At 45.5% G+C, this 21,114-nt stretch overlaps 1 protein-coding gene across 6 annotated transcripts in view; it reads left to right on the top strand.

The window, feature by feature from the left end:
• CORIN (corin, serine peptidase) overlaps positions 1–21,114 on the top strand; it is a 311,181-nt gene that overhangs the window by 139,097 nt on the left and 150,970 nt on the right. The window lies entirely within an intron of this gene.

Below are 21,114 nucleotides of genomic sequence, written 5' to 3' on the forward strand. Positions count from 1 at the left end.
CTTTGTGTCAGGAATATGCCTTTTGCTGTTCCTGTGAAAATCCACCCAAATTTGGCCAAATTTATAAGCCTTTTAGGAATTGCAGACTGCACATGCTCAATACAGACTCAGACTTTAGGAGCTAAAACCTCCAAAGATTCTGTGTGCACCGAGCGTGCTCCATCCTAGTACTGACAGGACTGTGCGTACACCATCCCTACAGAGTGACTGAGTAAGTTCCATTCCCAGGGGGAGCCAGACACTGGAATTGAAGGCAGGGAGTCTGTCTCCCTTTTATTCTTAATCATACCCCTCCCTCCTGCTTGCACCAAGGCAGCATGGAGAAGGAAGGTGCCAGACTCAGACACAGGGAAGAGAAGGACTGTACTGGGAAGGAAAAGAGTGAATTTGGATAAGTAGCTAGAGAGACTTGGGATCAAGTGGGAGGGAGAGAAACTGTGTCCAGAAGTTGGGAGGGGACTTGATTTGGAAGCTGGGGTGGGAGAAGAGGACTGGCTGGGTAAGGAGATGGGGACTGGGAGGTGATGGGGATGTTGGAAGGGGAGCTAGAGACTGGTTGGGGAGGGAGATAAGGGCGGGGGAGGCTGGGACTGGTTGGATAAGGAGACTGGGAGATGGGGGTGGGGGAGACTGGGACTAGGAACTAGTGGGGGCAGGGGAAGGAGGAGACAGATCTGGATGTGGAGGGGAGAACAAGGATTGGAAGGTCAAACAGACTGGAACAAGGAGTCAAGGAGTGGGGAGACTGAGATTGGGTGAAGAGCCAGGTGTGTGTGTGTGTGGGGGGATTGGGACTGGAAGCCAGTGGAGAACAGGAAATTGTGGTAGATGGGGACAGGAGGCTGGGGGATGGGGAAGAGACAGATTAGATGAGGAGCTGGGAAGGGGGAACTAGCACTGGCTGGGCCAGGAGATTAGGACTAGGAGCGTGAGATGGGAGATGCTTGGAAGGGGAAATACTAGGTTTTGGACAGGGAACCCAAAAGGGGAGACTTGCACTAGCTGGGCAAGATGACTGGGATGAGAAGCCTGAGGAGAGAAGACTGGGACTGGTTTGGCAAGATGAATGGAGCTCGGATGAGAAGCCAGGTGGGAGGAAGAGAGAGGATGGGGCTGTGCAAACTGCAATGATCTTGGTTTATTATTTGCAATTCTGACATGCTACCAATTAAAGCAAAAGGTAATTTAAATTGTGTTTTTGCTTGGACATGCACAAATAATGAGTGTGTGCTTATGTGTATATGAAGAGATTCCATGTAGAATGTGTGATGGAGACTACAGAATACTGAATATTTTTCATTTTTAAGAGCATTTCTATTTTCACTCTCTCTTCTTACAGATGGTGTCTGACTATTGTGTGTTTTCATATGTTAACTATGGTCCTCAATGTTTTGCTCTTAAGGCTTATGTGGATCTTATGGATTCTAAGGGGGGGGGGGTCCATATACCTGACTTTATTTCTATTCGGTTTGCCAGGACCACAAACACTTATCACAATGGCCAATTACCAGGCTCCCTAATTTTTATCTGTCAGGCAGAATGAGGGGTGCCTAGCAGACAAACATATCCATGTAAGAGGTATTGTTATCTGTCTCCAAGCCCCATTTTCCCACTACAGGTAAGAATGGAGCTCACATCCAGAAAAGGAGGGGAAAGGGCAGAGATACGACTCTCAGTTGCCAGGAGGTAGGGAGAAAGAGAGAAGAGTGCCAGCAGCTGAGGAGATGAGGTTGAAAAAGAATGCTAAAGGTATCTCTCTGTAGCATTTAGGCCTTTGTCTTAAAGACACAATGTCAAATATAGATGCCACTGTGACCAAAACAACACAATGCAAGGATATCACAATGCAATAATTTCATGGTTCTCTACAACTTTAGTCAAAAGACAAAATGGCTTCTCAGCTGTTAAATGCTACCAATAAAATACAGGAGAGTTTTAAATCAAAATGCTATTTTTTTAGTTGCAAGTGTCACAAGAGAACCTGGGTTTTTGAAAAATGTTAGCAACTTCTGAGGCTGGTATTCTGTAGGTCTTGTGTGGAAATGAAAGCATCACTGAAGACAAGGCCACTTAGCACTCTCTCACTGCCTGGCAAACATCTCATTATGCAGCCTATTTTCTTTTCCATTTTCCATTATTATGCAGAATGTGCCCACTAAAGGCTGAAAGAGAAATTGGCTGATACAAAAATACAGAGCTCTGGGAATTCAGCTGCAGAGGTTTTAAAAAAATATTTGCATTAGTTTCCACAGATGAGTTGTGAGTAAGTAAGGGAGTGAAGGTTGAGTTTTGTCAGTCTTTCCTCCCACTTGATCCCTCTAACCTATCCACCACCTTGTCTGCATACTTGGAAAAAATAATATTTAAATAGCATTCCTGTGGGTCTGAAATGCACCCCCCTAACCAGTTAGGAAATACTTCAGTTATTTTCCTTTCTTTTAGCTCTCTCTCCACCTCCCTGGTATCTTTATTTGCTTTGAGTAGCCAAAGCTGATGATAGTGTACTTGAGAGAATAAATAGTATGTGGTAATTTAAGTAAGAAGTAAAATGAATGCAAGGAGCTGGCTTTTATAAGCTTGAAGCCTATCGGGGAGCCCTGGAATTGTGTCTTAAGTAAATAATCTAGATTGCAAAATGTTTTTAGAACCAACAGTGAATATAGATGCTACTGTACTTCATACAGTGTGTGAAACTTATACAAGATACAACCCTGACTAGGCAGCAGCTGGCAAGATAGTAACCACAAACACCTGCAAATCACATAGTTGAACATGTGCAGCTAGGTTCCAACTTCCCCATGCCTGGAGGACTCCTGTAGCCCTGTGAAGATCCTAAATTCCCCAGGTTCCCCTTGTACCTCTAGTTCAGAGGGCCCAAAGAGATCTTATTCTGTGCCACCTTTTCCCTGGTCCTGGTATGTTTTACAGCCCTCCTAGCTTCTCAAAGTCATCTTCCCACTAATGCCCTGACTCCGCTGCTCTTTCAGGTTCCACACCTAGATTCCTGCTTCTGTTCCCATATTTGCCTCCCTGTGGACATGTTAAAATCTGTGCTAGTTGTCATGGCCCTTAGTAGAATGCATTTCTGGTCCACTCCTCCTGCTGACTTCTGTTTGCAACACATCCTGTGGCCTTTAGAAGGTCTGCAGGGAAGTCAACCTGAAAGTGGGAGCAGGAATCAAAGTTTAGTGTCTCTAGGGCTAATAGGAGCTGACTCATGGAAGCTGGGAAGCATGCAGCTCCTGATTGCTACAAGAGTTACCTGCTCTCTGCTTTCCCCCTCATCTCCAGTGATCTGCAGATCCTCTCCTGTTGTCTTTCCCAGTTCCAAAACTCAGGAGTACCACAGGGTATCATGCTTCCCTTTTCCCAATGCAAGTAATGAACGTTCAAAATTGTAAAAATAACCCAGACCAAAAAAGACAGTTTCCAGACAAAAATTTCATTTAGCTGGAACTCAGACTGAGAGTGCCCCACTTTCAAATGTTTAGGTTTCTTTTCTGTTAAAATTTGAGTTTCCTAGGTTGCTAATGGTTGGTGTTTTTGATAACTACATCTGCTTTTTAAAAATTTTACTCTTATGTTATTGCTATGTACCGTCAGCTTTAACTTCAGCTTAATGATGTTTTTGTCTGGGATGCTGGTTATTGTTGACATCCTGCAATTTATTTTGACTGTGAAACAATAACACTGAATTTTAGAATAATGATTGTTATTAAGCATTGAACATTATTGCAAATACAATGTGCAAATACAAAATTACAAAAGCAATGTGGAGCCCACCATGGTGGGGTGAATGCCAGATGGTCTTAGACTGTCTTTGTTTTTCCCATTTACACAGCCTCCTTGCTCTTTGCCCCCTAGTGGCTACTCTAAACAGTCACAATTAAGACCACCAGGAGGATCCTGACCGGTCTTCTTAAAGGCCTTCTTCACCATCACTCCATTTCAAATGACAAAAGATGAATATTATGCTGTTAGTATTCCTACAATCAGTATTGGTTTCAGGATGTGAGCATAAACATTTCTAGCAAGGTGCCAAACAATATATGTTGGTTTGCGAAGTGGTGCTGCCTCCTCCTTTGGTTGTGGCCAGGAGAAACCTTGTTTGTTTGTTTGTTTAAATGAAAAGAAGTGAATGGATTTCCTAGTGTCTCTCCAGTACTCCAGAGCACATGGACCCATCGTATTGGGTTTAACAAAGGCTCAGCGGGAAAATGTTTGTGGAAGCCCCTTGTTAAAATACTGGTTACACATGTCTGCTTGGACCACTTCTGGGGGTTTTAGTCCTATTCTGTTAACCACGTAGAAGTTGTATAGAGAAATTTTAATAATTTATTTACTTCTGCTTTACAAACTTTTGCAAGAGAGATTAACTGGGATCAAGGCCCTTGATAACTGAGATATCCATTAATGGATCTTAGCAGGTAAGCTGGCAAAACAAGACTGATTATCTACATGGAATATAGTACATTAGACATCTTTTCATTGCATAAATTTGTGTGAAGTTAATTGATTTTTAATTACTAGATATTTGAGGGGAAAAATTTCATTTGATGTGCCGAACACAGATTGTGTAGCACATTTGCTCATTAGGCATCTAAGTGACAACTCTCCCTTTATTCCAGTAGGGCCATTATTTGCAATGAGGGACAACTGTAGAGAACTGTTCTATTACTGGGTAGCCTACAGAGCACAAGGGCTTAAGAAGTATATTTGTATAACAGGTCTGATTGTTACTTTTGATACATGATAAACTGGTCTATAGCCTTCTGTTGGTGCTGCTGTACTCTTCATGATACTGTGGTTTTCCTTTTGTATGCTTTTAGTAATGTTCTTCATTAATGCTAACAATCAGTCATAAGTTTCTCTGTCATTAATGTCCTTTTGGAATGGGCTACCAAGTTTGTCTGAGGACTCACTCAGTAGCTTCAAGGTTGTGGCTGCTGCTAAGTCATCTCTTTCATGGTGTCTAGCTGACAGCTGTATTTCTGCATCATCACCATTTGTACATTTTAGTTAGACTGTCATCTCTTCAGGGTAGGATTGTGTTTGCACAGTGCCTAGCACAATGGAGCCACGAGCCCACAGGCATTACTGCAACAGAAATAAGATTACAGTATGGATTATAGAGTCACAGCTTGCTTTCAAGATTATGGTTGTGTGTGTGCTGCTTTCTGTGGCCTCAAACACAATTATTTTTTGACAGAGTGCTGACCAGACCTTGTGGTCAATGTAGACCAGGAATAATCATGTTCAGCATGTCATAGTTGTATTCAAACTCTAACATTTTGTAATGTACACAAGCCCTCAGTGTATCTTGTATTTCCTTCCTTGATACCAGTCTTTGATTGCTGCCTGGTAATTAGCACTCTTCTCCTTTACCTCTTACTCTCCTCTGGCTCTTTCTGCTCACAATACAACATGCTTTTGTCTCTTCCATTTTAACCCCCCCCTCCCCCCGCACTCTTCTTGCCTCTCCAACTACAGCCACATCTCCCTTCCCCATTTCACCTCTAAGCTCATTGAGCAAACTGTCTACAACCACTGTCTGGAGTTCCTCTCCTCCAATTCCATCCCAAACCTTCCACAGTCCTGCTGCTGTCTCTTGCACTCAACTGAAATTTCCCTTGCCAAAATCTCTAATGACCTCTTCCGCGCCAGGTCTCAGAACCAGGACTCCATCCTCATTCTCCTTGACCTATCAGCACCATCAACCATGCTCTTTATGAAATCTTGTCCTCCCTTAGCTTCTGTGCTGTTGACTCTCCGGGTTCTTGCCTACTTCTCTAACTATTCCTTCAGCATGTTCTTCGGAGGATCCTCCTCAATCCTTCTCTAGCTTTCTGTGGGGCCTCCACAGGGTTCTCTCCTTGGTCTCCTCCTCTTCTCCCCCTAGACTTTATCTTTGGTAATCTCATTCGCAGACACAAATTCATCTATTGTCTTTATGCAGATGACTCACAGATCTACCTCCCTACTCCATACCTGTCCTCTTCTCTCTAAACTAAAATCTCAGCATGTCTCTGGGACATATCCTCATAGATGTTTAGCCATCAGCTCAAGCTCAATCTCCCTCTAAGCTCTCACTGCTACCTCCTTTCTCAAGGACTGTGGACCACCTGACCATCCTTCCACTCAGGCCCATAATCTGGGCATCATCTTTGATTCTGACCTCAGTCTAGGACTTTACATCCCGGGTACATTTAAGTCTTGCAAATTCTTTTAGAATCACATCTCTAAGTTGTGGCCTTTCTTATCCATCTACATGGCTAACATTCTCATCCAAGCTCTCAACTTCTCATTCTTGATTACTGCAACATCCCTAATTTTGACTGGCAAAATGCCATCTTGTCCCATTCCTCCGTAAGGATCTTTTCCCTAGCTTGTCACTTTGACCATACCACTTCTCCTTTATTGCATCAAACATACATTTATCTTCATGTTCAAGGCCCTTCATGGCCTATTCCCACCCTACCAATCATCTCTCCTTTGCGATCAAGCTGTCGACTCCTGCCTCTTTTTGCTTTCTCTCATGCTGCCCCTCATGCTTGCGAGGAGTTTCTTATAATGTACACACTTCATTATTCTCCTTCAGATCCTTAAATCTCTTCAGAACTCTCCTGTGCTGTAATACCTAAAAAAATATAAAAAATTGACAACAGTTAGGCTGCTGGTGTGCTAGGACTTCTGCCTGCCACGCTGACTGATATTATGTCATTGTTTCTCTGTACTTCCCTGTCTATATCCATCTGTTGTCTCCTTTCTTATACTTAGATTGTAAGTTGTTTGGAGTCTTTTTTGTTCTGTGTCTATACAGTGTCTAGCACAATGGGGTGCTGCTCTCTGGCTATGGCTCCTAGGTGCTACAATAATACAAATAATAAATAAAAAATAAACACAGCTTTTGAGGCTATACACCATGTGGCGGGTTGGATAACAGAAACCCCCTTGGGACTTGCCACCTGATGTGCCAAGACTACTTCTGCTCCTGCTTTCCTGTCCTATCAGCTTAGGATTTCAGTGCTGTCAAGGTTCCTTCCCGACTCTGAACTCTAGGGTACAGATGTGGGGAACTGCATGAAAAACCCCCTAAGCTTATTTTTACCAGCTTAGGTTAAAACTTCCCCAAGGTACAAACTATTTTACCTTTTGCCCTTGGACTTTATTGCTGCCACCACCAAGCGTCTAACAAATATATAACAGAGAAAGAGCCCGCTTGGAAACGTCTTTCCCCCCAAAATCCTCCCAAGCCCTACACCCCCTTTCCTGGGGAAGGCTTGATAAAAATCCTCACCAACTTGCATAGGTGAACACAGACCCAAACCCTTGGATCTTAAGAACAATGAAAAAGCAATCAGGTTTTTAAAAGAAGAATTTTAATTGAAGAAAAAGTAAAAGAATCACCTCTGTAAAATCAGGGTGGTAAATATCTTACAGGGTAATCAGATTCAAAACAGAGAATCCCTCTAGGCAAACCTTAAGTTACAAAAAGACAAAAACAGGAATATACATTCCATTCAGCACAACTTATTTTATCAGCCATTTAAACAAAACAGAATCTTATGCATATTTAACTAGCTTACTTACAAAGTTCTAAGACTCCATTCCTTTTCTGTTCCTGGCAAAAAACAACACACAGACAGAGAGAACCTTTGTTTCTCCCCCCTCCAGCTTTTGAAAGCATCTTGTCTCCTCATTGGTCATTTTGGTCAGGTGCCAGCGAGGTTATCCTAGCTTCTTAACCCTTTAGAGGTGAAAGGGTTTTTCCTCTGGCCAGGAGGGATTTTAAAGGTGTTTACCCTTCCCTTTATATTTATGACAAGTGCCCTGCCTGGTTTGAGCCAGGCCCGCTAGCCTGCTGCAAACCCAGACCCAGGTCTGAACCACGTCCCCTAATAGCTGTAGGCTTAATTGAAAGCAACTTAGGAAGTATTCCTGTCTTTGACACTCAGATGCTCAACTCCCAATGGGGTCCAAACCCTAAATAAATCCGTTTTACCCTGTATAAAGCTTATACAGGGTAAACTTATAAATTGTTCGCCGTCTATAACACTGATAGAGAGATATGCACAGCTGTTTGTCCCCTTCCCCCAGGTATTAACACATACTCTGGGTTAATTAATAAGTAAAAAGTGATTTTATTAAATACAGAAAGTAGGATTTCAGTGGTTCCAAGTAGTAACAGACAGAACAAAGTGAATTACCAAGCAAAATGAAATAAAACATGCAAGTCTATGTCTAATCAAACTGAATACAGATAAAAAACCTCAGTAGTTCCAGTAAGCTTTCTTTTACAGACTAATCTCCTTCTAGTCTGGGTCCAGCAATCACTCACATCCCCTGTAGTTACTGTCCTTTGTTCCGGTTTCTTTCAGGTGTCTTTGGGGCAGGAGAGGCTCTCTCTTTAGCCAGCTGAAGACAAAATGGAGGGCATCTCCCAGGGGTTTAAATAGACTCTCTCTTGTGGGTGGAGACCCCCTCCTCTCTCCTTGCAAAGTCCAGCTACAAAATGGAGTTTTGGAGTCACCTGGGCAAGTCACATATCCATGCATGACTGAGTTCCTTACCAGCCAAGCCACATTCCTGGGAAAACCCAGATGTGGATTGGTGTCTCCAAGTTCATTGTTGGTTTAAGGGCTTCTTGACTGGGCACTTACTAAGAATAGTCTTTTCTCAGGAAGCTGACCAACTGCTTCACTAAAACCTACTCAGAATCAAACAAGTATGCAGTCAATATTCATAACTTCAAATACAAAAATGATACATGCATATAAATAGGATTAATAGATTCAGTAGATCATAACCTTTACAGAGATATGTTACATGGCATATGTAGCATAAAACACATTCTAGTTACGTCATATATTGTGCAGGAGGTCAGACTAGATGATCATAATGGTCCCTTCTGACCTTAATATCTATGAATAAGCATATTTTCTTAAAGCCTTATGGGGGGCACCGTCACACACCACTCGTGCTTTTCACTCATACTTCTTGCTATGGTCAGTCTAGATATAGAGGTATCTTCACGTAGTTAGCTCATTTCTGCATTGTCTCTTCTAAACAACATTCTCTGGAAAGGTAAATCCCAAGAATAAATTACCCTTTGGTCACACATTCTTGCCAGTAGCTAGAAAATCATTTGTAAAATTGCATAATAATTGCAGACAATTTCTAAATATAAATTGTGTGACATTAAAAGAGGCTAGCTCACATGGTTGAGGGTGGCTTTCCTGCTGATCAGCACAACAGATGAGATGCAGATCAGAGACACTGATAGTTCTGTTGCTACCCTAACACACAAAGCTTTGAATTTTTTTTTAAACTTTGAAAGCACAATAAATGCATTTTAATTCTGAGGTTATTCCAGAGCAGCGTTGGTATTGTTGATTTGTTTTAAGTTCACTCCCCTAAATGCCCTACAGGAAAACAAAAATAAAGTTGACTCACCTCAAAGGGAGAGTACTGTATATTCATTTTGCTGAACAGCAGAGGCTCTATGTTTAATGTTGTTATACTATTAACAACTCATGCACAAGTGGCTCATATGACAGGATGTGGGCAAGATTAACATTTCAGAATTATATGCCATTTCTTGCATGAGAAAACAGTTAATTTTTGGACTTTTAAAATTTTACTTTGTAATTATAAAAGATTCTATATTCCATTAGACTGTCACACTTGTTTATTTATACTTTAGTAGTGTCTAGTGGCCCTCTGCTGAAATGGTACAGGAAGATCAGATAAATCCTGTTTATTGCTATAGTAGAATAATTTTTTTGTAATTAGCAGTAAGACTGTCACGTTGTTAGTAAAATTTTTCCTGGACACTTCTGCAGTTTTGTCTCAGGTGATTTTACTTCCCCAAGGTTGGGTTTTTGTGATATTTCAAAAAGTGTAGGTTTTGGATTAAAACACTCTTCCTGCTCCCATGGTTTATTGCAAATCTTCTTACAATCATAATTTCACTTCTGTTAGAGTGAAAGCTGAAGGCTAAAATCATGGCTCATAACCCAGTGCAGAAACTACACTCTGGTTTTTCCCCTCCATAATTTTTCTGTTTCTCTCCATTCCCCTGACCCTGATTTCTCACCCGTACTCCTTCTAGCCCCAACCTCAGTAAACCTCATCTCATCCCCCACTTCAGTCCATCCAAAATATTACCACAAAAATGATCTTCCTAGTCCATTGCTCTGACCATGTCCAACCCTCTTAAGGTCCCTTCACTCGCTTCCCCTCACACACCAGGTACAATTCAAGTTCCACGTCCTCATTTTTAAGACCCTGCACAATGTGGCTATCATCACCTACCTCTCTGTTCTTATGTCCTCCTTTTCCCCTCATTGCCCCATTTACTTTCCCCAGTCTGCCTGACTCACCACCCCCTTTGTGTTACATTTTGATTTCTGCACCTGTGCCCCTTCCATTTGGACTCCCCAGGAATCCCTTCCTGACCTTCTTTTATATACCTCCATTTCTGCCTCCTTAGGTCTCTCCTTAAAACACACCTCTTCTTACAAGTCCTAATCTTCTCCTCAGGTGCTCATCAGATGTTAGTTCATCAAGAATTTATGAACAAAATTACATATGCACAAGTGGAAGCCTGGGTCTGAAAATCAGCCTGCCTGATACATCACTAAGGTGACCAGATGTCCTGATTTTATAGGGACAGCCCCGATATTTAGGGCTTTGTCATATATAGGTGCCAATTACCCCCCCCCGTCCCGATTTTTCACCTTTGCTATCTGATCACCCTACACATCACTGGGATGTGATGTACATACCTCACACCCAGTAAGGTGACTGATTCCTTGGCTCACTCGATGGACAGAAGATTCTTCTTTGTTTAGACCATTCTGAGGACCCTGTCTGCTGTAACACTTTCTGGAGATTCTAATCCTTAACATTTCCTGTTAGCACCTAGCCTTCCTTGTGGTTATGCTGTTGTTCTTAGAGACATAGATAACCAAACATGATACTGTCCGGCAATCTGACAGCCATCACATCATGATGATTTTGTTGACTGAAATGTTATAGAAAGTAGAATACATGTTTGTAAATCAGTGCATCAGTGTACTTTTAAGTACAGATGTTTGCAGGCAGATCAGTTGGGTCCTAAGAGCAGTGAGTGATCTATGGGTAAATACCGTGAAACTTGTGTAATTAAAAGTACCTTGGAGACTTTAACCGTTCTGTAGAGGAGATTTATTTTTGTGAACTTTTCACTGCATGCTTATCTGGATGCAGTATTTTAATTAGATTTGTTTCTGGTCGGGAGTGTTATAGTAGTTCTCCAGCAAGAAAACCACTGCAGATAGCCTAGATAAGCTCCCTTCTTGGAAAAAACACAATATTAGTTATTGTGCAAATACGGACTCTCAGCAATGTTCAGGGGACTGAAAGGGCTACAGATCTGAATAATTAGAGTGATCTCTTTAGTCGGTTTGTAGATGTCACCACAGGAGTCCTTAATACATGTTAATCTGGATAAGGAGTTTTTAATAGGAACTCCACATTAAGAAGTTTTAGCAAAGGGTACATACATTTATACTACTCAAAAGTCCTACAAAAAACAAAAAAAGCTGTTACATACTTTAATGCCATTTTAAGGGTCATCAGTAGTGAAACAGGAGAGCCCCACCTGGAGCATCCGCTTGTGGCACAACAATTGCAGCTGCCTCAGTTTCCCTCCTTCAGAGACCCCAGAAATAGTCCTTAAGGCTTTCCATGTGTATGTGTTATCGTATCTATCTATCTAAAATCCATTGCAGAGTTAATTTATTACAAGAATCCCATGCACAAATCATAATAAAAGTTCCATAACCATAGTCTGGAATTCCCCAGCATAGTCCAAACAATACATATAACACACCTAGTACAGCAATAGCATCTCTCACCATTCCTCATGCCACACTGGCCTTTGCTGGCTTGCCCTTCTCAGGCTTCCTAGCCCTCTGGCCTTTCCAGCCTCTCAGCACTGGCACAGGAAACTCAGCAGATTAGCCTTCCACTGGCTTAATGACATTCCTCTTTCATCCAGGGAAGGGCTGCAGAGAGCTTTCTGATCTGTGCAGCATTCCCCAAAGACACACCAATCACCTGACTGACCCCAGTTGTTATCAGGGTCTCCCATTTATATGGCCCAAGATCCCTCTCTTAAAACCCAATTAGGAGGCAGCTGACAAGTCACAGGTGCACTGGACCCACTCCCTCTTAAAGATGACAGTCATCCTGTGCCATAGCACTTGTTTTCCCAATACAATAAAAAACATTGTCTGAGGCCGGGGGCTGCTTTGAGCTTTCTTTTCCAGTTTGAACTATTCCATCAAGTTTCCTCTTGATAGCTGATAGCATTGTACATTTTGTCATGTGCAAGGCATTGCACTGCAGACAATTCTAAAATCACTTTTTAGTCCAAAGTATTTTCAAACAGAAAAAATCCAAGATGTGCCAGATAATGTCAGTTGCATAAAGCTGTAGAAACAAGTTACTTTCCAAGTCAAATACATATTGAACTAGTTCAAGTTTTTATTGTCTCTGACATCCAATCTGTCTTCCTGCCACTGGGCCCATATAAATGTAAAATATAAGCAGTGATGAGCTGCCAAAATCTTAACAACCGGTTCCCTCCTCACCCCATGAGAGGGTCGTGGCCCGCCCCCCTCCCCCCCCAGACCCCTGCCCCATCCACCCCCCTCCCCTGTCCCCTGACTGCCCCTGGATCCGGGCAGGAGGGTCTCGTGGGCCACTGTAGTGGGTGCCCACCCTGCCCTGCCCCTAAGAGCCAGAGGGACCTGCCGGGGGGCGAGGTGGGGAGTCCCGGCAGTGCTTACCTGGGGCGGCTCCTAGGAAGCATCCAGCAGGTCCCTCTGGCTCCTAGGGGCAGGGTAGTGTAGCTAGGGGAGGAGCAGGGGGAGCGGCTGCTCCCCACACTGATCACATCAAAAGTGGCTCCTCAGGCGCTGACTCTGTGGGTGCTCCAGGGCTGGAGCCCCCATGGGGAGAATTTGGTGGGTGCAGAGCACCCACCAGCAGCTCCCCGCCCCACGCCCGGCCCCAGCTCATGTCCCCTCCACCTCCGCCTCCTCCCCTGAACGCGCTGCCCCGCTCTGCTTTTCTGCCCCCCGCCCCGCTCCCTGCGAATCAGCTGTTCGCGCGGGAAGCCAGGGAGGGCTGAGAAGCAAGCGGTGGCTTCGCGTTCAGGCCCAGGGAGGCAGAGGTGAACTGGGGCAGGGAGCGGTTTCCCTGTGTCTCCCCACCCTGGTTACCTGCTGCGGCACGGGCAGCCCTCCTTGCGCGCCCCCGCCCCAGCTCACCTCCACTCCGCCTCCCTGGGCCTGAGTGCGAAGCCGCCACTTGCTTTTCAGCCCTCCCAGGCTTCCCGCGCGAACAGCTGATTCGCGGGAAGCGGGGGAGGAGGGGGACGTGGAGAAGCAGAGTGGGGCGGTGCATTCAGAGGCGGAGTGGAGGTGAGCTGGGCTGGGCGCGGGGCAGGGAGAAATTTTCCCCGTGGGTGCTCCAGCCCCAGAGCACCCACGAAGTCGGCGCCTAAGGCGCCACTTTTGGCTGGTTGTTAAATTTAGAAGCCCTTTTAGAACCGGTTGTCCCTTGCAGGACAACCGGTTCTAAAAGGGCTTCTAAATTTAACAACCGGTTCCAGCGAACCGGTGCTAACCGGCTCCAGCTCACCACTGAGTTTAAGTATAAATTTAGGGAATGAACTGGTTTCAAACCAAGAGTGACTGGCAGTAGTTGGCTGTGGGCAGGTATTTCTTATTCAAAATTGTGACTTTGTTTTGTATATCCAACAATAAAAACTGTCTGATAAACATTGTCTAAAATCAGAACAAACATTATCTTTCCTTTTCATCTTTGCATTAATTTTATAGAGAGAAAGTCAGAGAGCAGGAGAGAGATATGATGTGTGTATCTGTAATATTGCTATTTTGTGGCTGGAAGAATGATATAGTAAAATACTGCCTGGAGGGAGATAAAGTAGTTCCTGAGATTGTGGTCTGTCATGTGAAGCTGAAAGCTGAGGGCAATATTCACGAAAAAGGAATTCCCAAAGAGCAATTCTCTCCATCAATGACTCATACTTGATTATGTCCCTTGATTTCTTTCTCTCCCCACGTATGCCACCCCAGCTGTTTGTCTCTCTCCCTTCTCCTGCTTTCCTACTCCGTGTCTCTCTTTTTATTTCCAATCTGTGCCTCCCTAGTCCCTTGCGTCTTTGTTTTTTTAGGCCACCATCATCCTAATACTCTGCCCAAGAGGAAAGGAGAGATCCACTGTGCCCCTCTCCTATAATAGCTTTGTAGATTGAGGAGAGGGCAAATGGAGGAGTGCACAGCAGCTTGAGGGTCGGATTAAATCGGCTGGTGGGCTGGATGTGACCCACCGCGGGCTGTAGTTTGCCCACCCTCGCTGTAGGATCTGTAGGGGGTTTTGCCCCAGGACACTGAAAGATAGAGATAAGCGCCTGAAGATCCTAATGGAAGTGGCACTCCGGCCCCAATCTGACCCCGGATTGGAGGACCCGGTGCTGAGTACCTCCTCCTCGGTACGCAGTGCCCTGGCACCGTCGGTACGGGGATCGGTGCTGAGTAAAGACAAGGACTCTCGGCACCATCATGGCTCCACTCATAGCTCACATGCCGCAGACAGGCACTGGTCTCAATCACCGGTGCTGCATAAGAAGAGGAGGCCAGAGACAGGTCATTCCCCCCCAGCTAAACCCAAGGAGCCAGCTGTTGTGAGACCTGAGTTGGGCCACACTACTTCAGCCTCACTGCCAAAGACGGTCATGTCGACTCCTGCTCCCATGGAAGGGCGGTTGAGTCCGGACACTTCTCGCTCCCTGAGGCCGAGCCGACAACTTCACCTCCCATTGACCCCAGAGGCGTTTGAGGCAGCACGGGACCTGCTCCAGCTCATGGCACCATTCTCCTCACCTACATAGGAGAGGTCGCCGTCACAGGTTGCTCCCCTGGCACCTTCAAAGGGAAAGCCACAATGATGGCCCGGTAGTCTCCATCCCCGGTGCACTGCTCCTCGGTGCCGGAACAGGGTCAGCAGCCTCGTTGGTCCCCGAGCCCTCGGCGCAGACCCTCGGTGCCTCAAAGTGCCGCCCCTCCATGGTCCTCCTTTTCAGAGGCCTCGGAGTCGGACTCCTATCGATCTTGTAGGAGCAGAAATAGACAGTCCAGGTCATCATGAGACCAGCACCTCTACCCATCACCGTGGCGTGCACAGTGGCAGCCCCTGGCACAGTGGCCCTTTTGGATCCCCTGGGCCTTTCACCAAGGGCCTTTCAGCCACTTTTGTACCGCCTCTGGCATCAGCAGGATTGGGGGTAGCTCCATCGCTCTCTGACGCCACCATCCCAACCCCTGCAGCATCGGCGTCAGCTATTCCAGCTCCAGCGATGTCAGTGCTGACAGCCTGAGCACCGACAGCCCCAACACCATCGGTTCCAGCTTCAGCACCCGTGGCCTCAGCACCAATGTATACAGCTCCAGCACTGAGAGCCATGGCACCATTCACGTTGGCTCCCGCCCAGAATCCCCAAGTGCCACGGGACCCCTTGGGCGTGGAGGGAAGAGAGCAACCACTTCTTGAGGGGATCTCTTCCTCCTCCTTTCCAGACAAAGCACTGGTGGGCACTTCAGTAGCCCTGGCCCTGGAGGACAACAGGGTTCTACAGCAATTGCTGAGGAGAATTGCCCAGGGTCTGGGCATTCAGGCAGAGGAGGTAGTGGAGGACACAGATCCAGTGGTGGGTATCCTCGCCCCCTCTGGACTGGTATGTATTGCCCTACCCCTCATAAAGACCATTGCCAACACCACAAAACCTCGTGGCAGACATCTGCTTTGTTGTCCCCTAGGGCTAAGCGCAATGAAAGACTCTATTTTGTGCCGTCCAGGGCCTACGAGCACTTGTATACCCATCTTCCACCAGATTCCTTGGTCATGGATGCTGCTAACCAAAGCAAGCGCCAGGACTACCAAGGCTTCTCCCCAAAGAATCGGGAAGCGAAATGACTCTACCTTTTTGGTAGAAAGGTCTACTTTACTGGTGGTTTGTAGCACTGCATTTCTAATCAGCAGGCCATCATCAGCAGGTACTGCTACAATACATGTGAGACAATGGCAAAGTTTACAGAGCTGCTGCTGCAGGAATCTCATGCTGAATTCTCGGCTCTGGTGGAGGAGGGCAAGCTCATTTCCCGAGCTTCGTTGCAGGCTGCTCTGGATGGGGCTGATGTGGCCACTTGAGTGATGTCTACCATGAGAGGAGGCTCTTGGCCCGGCGACATCATTTGAAGTCTCAGGAAGTTTCCCACCACCACAGCAAGGAATTGCCTGAAGCTTATAGGACACAGGGCCTCTTGTACCTATGTGGTGCAACACGCCAGGCCCAGACTCTGGCGTCTCCAGTCATGGCTAGCCTCAGTGTACTGGCCGGCTCAGGACAGTTTGGACAGCGTCATGACTCTGCCTTGCCCAGTCCTTGACTCCCTCCAGTGGTGGCTTGACCCACAGGTAGTGTGTGCAGGGGTCCACTTCACTGGTCCTCAGCCATCCCTCTTGCTAGTGAGGGACACGTCAGCCTTGGGCTGGGGAGTATATCTGGGAGACCTCAGGATAAGGCCTCTGGTCTCAGGCGGAACTTGCTCTCCACATCAATGTCAGAGAGCTGTGTGTCTGACATGCCAGACTTTCCAAGCCCGCTTGATGGTGAGATGTGTATCAGTCATGACAGACAACACCACAGCGATGTTCTATATCAACAAACGGGGGGTGCACTCTCCTCTCCCCTGTGCCAGGAAGTCATCACGCTGTGGGACTTTTGTGTAGCTCATTCGATACACCTGCAAGCATCATACCTCCTGGGAGTACAGAATGAGTTGGTGGACCATCTCAGTAGGTCCTTTCATGGCCATGAGTGGTCCCTATGCCCTGATATCGTAAACTCCATCTTCCAACAGTGTGGCTTTCCCCAGATGGACTTGTTCACCACGCAACGCAATAGGAAGTGCCAACAGTTTTGCTCCTTCCTGAACCACAGCCCAGGCTCCATCACAGACATGTTCCTAATCCCATGGGGAGGCCATCTTCTCTACATGTTCCTGCCCATCCCTCTCATTCACAAGGTGCTCCTCAGGATATGGAGTGAAGAGGCTTCAGTGATATTGATAGCTCCAACCTGGCCCCGCCAGCATTGGTACACAGCTCTCCTGGAAATGTCCATGAAAGCCCCAGTTACCTTGCCACTCCTCCTGGACTTAATAACGCAGGATCACGGCCATCTCCAGCACCCGAACCTTGAGTCATTGCACCTCAAGGCATGGAAGCTCCATGGCTGAACCCCCCCGGAGCTCTCCTGCTCGGTCCCGGTTAGACAAGTCCTCCTTGGCAGTAGGAAACCCTCCACCAAGGCTACCTACCTTGCCAAGTGGAAGAAATTCTCATTCTGGTTGGCGCAGGATCACTCGTCCCAGAGGCTTGCCTCTATACCACTCATACTGGACTACCTTCCCCATCTCAAGCAGCAGGGACTGTCCATGTTGTCAATAAGGGTTCACTTGGCTGCCATCTCTGCCTCCCATCCTGGCTCAGAGGGCTGATCGGTGTTTGCCAACCCTATGGTCAGCCGTTTCCTGAAAGGTCTCGACAGGCTATATCCACACGTCTGGCAACCGACCCCAACCTGGGACCTCAATCTGGTCCTTTCCAAATTGATGTGTCTGCCCTTTGAACCACCACCACCATGTTCCCTGCTCTACCTGTCATACAAGGTGGCATTTCTGGTAGGAATAACCTCAGCCAGGAGGATGTCTGAGCTCAAGGCCCTAACATCAGAGCCCCCTTATACCGTGTTCTAGAAGAACAAGGTTCAGCTCAGGCCACATCCAGCTTTTCTCCCAAAGGTTGTTTCCCAGTTACACATCAACCAGGACATATTCCGGCCACTATTCTATCCTAAGCCGCACTCAAGCGGCAGAGAGCAGAGGCTTCACTCGTTGGATGTCTGCAGAGTTCTAGCCTTTTACATTGAAAGAATGAAACTGTTTAGGAAGTCCATTCAACTGTTTGTGGCCATGGCAGACAGGATGAAGGGTCTTCCAGTCTCCTCCCAATGAATTTCCTCATGGATCACATCCTGCGTTGTGAATGCTATAACCTGGCAGAGGTGCCTGCCCCTCCACTCACAGTGCACTCCACTAGGGTACAAGCTTCTTCAGTAGCATTCCTGGTGCAAGTCCTGACCCAGGAAATATGCAGAGCGGTGACGTGGTCCTCCATACATATTTTCACGGTGTATTATGCGATTACCCAGCAGGCCAGAGATGATGAGGCCTTCGGTAGAGCAGTGCTCCAGTCAGTGGACAGCTCTGACCCTGCCTCCTGAATTGAGGCTTGGGAGGCACCTGATTGGAATTGACATGAACAAGCACCGAAAGAAAAAACGGTTACTCACCTTCTCGTAACTGTTCTTTGAGATGTGTTGTTCATGTCCATTCCTATATCCACCCTCCTACCCTCCAGCAAGAAGGAACGGAGGGGGTGGCGGGTCGGTAAAGCCCTATATTGAGCGCCATGATGGCGCCACTCCAGGTGGTACCCATACTGACCCGACGGATACTGCTAGGGGAAAAATCTTCTGGCTGCCATGCAGGCATGCACGCATACACCTGATTGGAATGGACATGAACAAGACATCTTGAAGAACAACAGTTACGAAAAGGTGAGTAACTGTTTTTTTCTCATTCTCCACTGTAGTGGCTGGTGCATCCTCGTAGACAGTAAGAGTCTGCTATTTCTACCTATTACTTTCTTAGCTCAAATGGTAGAGGTCTGTATTCTGGATATAAAAGTCCCAAACCTGATGAGGACCCATATAGGGGTCAGTATAGTTCCATATAATGGAATTTATTTTTCTGTTTTATAAAAAAAATTAGGAAGTTACAAAAAAACCTATCTTAAAATCATGTGAAGAGTGTAGTGATTATCTGGTTTCACCAACCCACCTGCATTTTATCCCAACAACAACTATATGGGTGAAACCAGACAGTCACTATGTTCTCTAATGAACTCACACAGGAAAATGATAAAAGACAAAAATATCACGTCTGTGAGTGAACACTTTTCACAAAACAGTCACTCTGTATTTGACCTCTTGGTCCTTGTCCTCAAAGGAAACTTGCAAACACTTTCAAAAGACATGCCTGGGAGCTTAAATTTATAACTTTGCTAGACACTAAAAATCATGGATTTATGGCTTATTACAACAATCTGTAACCCACTAACTCCCCTTTTTTTGTCCTATGATTGTGAGGATGTTAACAGGACACTTCTACTTTGAATGGTCTCTTACGATATATGCTAACTACTTATGCTAAACAATCTTCTCCACCTTGTATTTAGCTGTGACACATTTGAGTATCTTTCCCAGACATGAAAAAGAGCTCTGTGTAGCTTAAAAGCTTGTCTTTTTCACCAACAGAAGTTGGTCCAATAAAAGATATTAGCTCCCCCACCTCATCTCTTTATGATTACATACTGCTATTTTAAAAGGATTCTTCCCTCATTCAGTGCGTAGCATAGACAGTGCTCTGGGAATGAATCAGGGTCATGGAGTGAAGGAGACTGTTGTCTGTATGACCTTTGCCTTATTTGTTGCAGAAGTAGGAAGGTGTGTAGTGAATGAGGCAGGGGATAGCAGGAAGAAAGGAAAGTTAAGAAAGTTAAACATCAGCTGGAGAATTAGAGCCTATCCCTGCCTGTGCATAGATTTCCTCTGTGATGCTGGGCAAGTCATTTAAATCACATTTTTCCACACATGGCCATTATTGTTGTGTTCCTCACTTTTTGGGTGTCTGTAAAGGGGTGGGCCACACTCTGCACCTGCTTCTGGCCAGGTGTGGCACTGTAGGTGAGCCCCCCTTACTTTCCCCCACTGGGTGTCAATAAATCCACATGCACAGATTAGGGCAGGGGTAGTTAATGATGAATCGTGGGCCAAATCCACCAGATACTTTTGAACAGACCCCAAAATCTTTTTTATTTACTTATTGCTATCATTATAGTTAATTTTTTAAATTTTCTCTGGAGTCTGGACCTTGAATATACCTTGACCAAGAAATTTGGACCTTGATAAAAATAATTGACTACCCCTTGATTAGGGAAATGAGAACCTAAATACATCAATGAAAAGAAGATATGTCTGCTTTAATGAAGCCCATGGAAACTCAAAGGTCCTTATCTCAGGACCCAAGTCCAGAGATCCTAAACCTAAGGTCCAAAACAAAGACTTTGTGCCTGGACAGGCTACCCTTCTGGAGCTGGAGGGAGATCACTATTGTAATTGTAAATGGGGAATCACTGAACAGGTGTGTTTCTAGTGGGGTCCCCCAGGGATCATTAAGGCATATGCTATTAACATTTTTGTTAATGACCTGGAAGAAAACATAAGATCACTGATTAAGTTTGCAAGTCGCACAAAGGAGTGGAGGGAGTGCAAAACAATGAAGAGGACAGTTCACTGTTACAAAGTGATCTGGAAAAACGACGAGGAGTCCTTGTGACACCTCAGAGACTAACACATTTATTTGGGCATAAGCTTTCGTGGGCTAAAACCCACTTCATCATTTTAGCCTACGAAAGCCTATGTCCAAATAAATTTGTTAGTCTCTAAGGTGTCACAAGGACTCCTCGTTGTTTTTGCTGATACAGACTAACATGGCTACCACTCTGAAAAGTGATCTGGATCACTTGGTAAGCTGGGCTTAAGCAAACAAAATGCATTTTAATATGTATACATCTAGGAACAAAGAATGTAGGCCAGGCTTACAGGGAAGCAGTGACCCTATAAAATATTTGGGGTCATAGCAGATAATCAGCTGAACATGAACTCACAGTGCAGTGCTGTGGCTGAAAGGACTAATGCAATACTTGGATGCATAAACAGCAGAATCTTGAGTAGACATAGAGAGGTTATTTTACCTCTGTATTTGGCATAGGTTTAACTGCTGCTGGAATACTGTGTCCAATTCTGGTGTCTACAATCCAGGTAAGATGTTGATAAATTGGAGAGAGTGCAGTGAA

This window comes from Natator depressus, chromosome 4 (genome assembly GCF_965152275.1).
Source record: "Natator depressus isolate rNatDep1 chromosome 4, rNatDep2.hap1, whole genome shotgun sequence".
In the NCBI taxonomy this organism is placed as follows: domain Eukaryota; kingdom Metazoa; phylum Chordata; order Testudines; family Cheloniidae; genus Natator; species Natator depressus.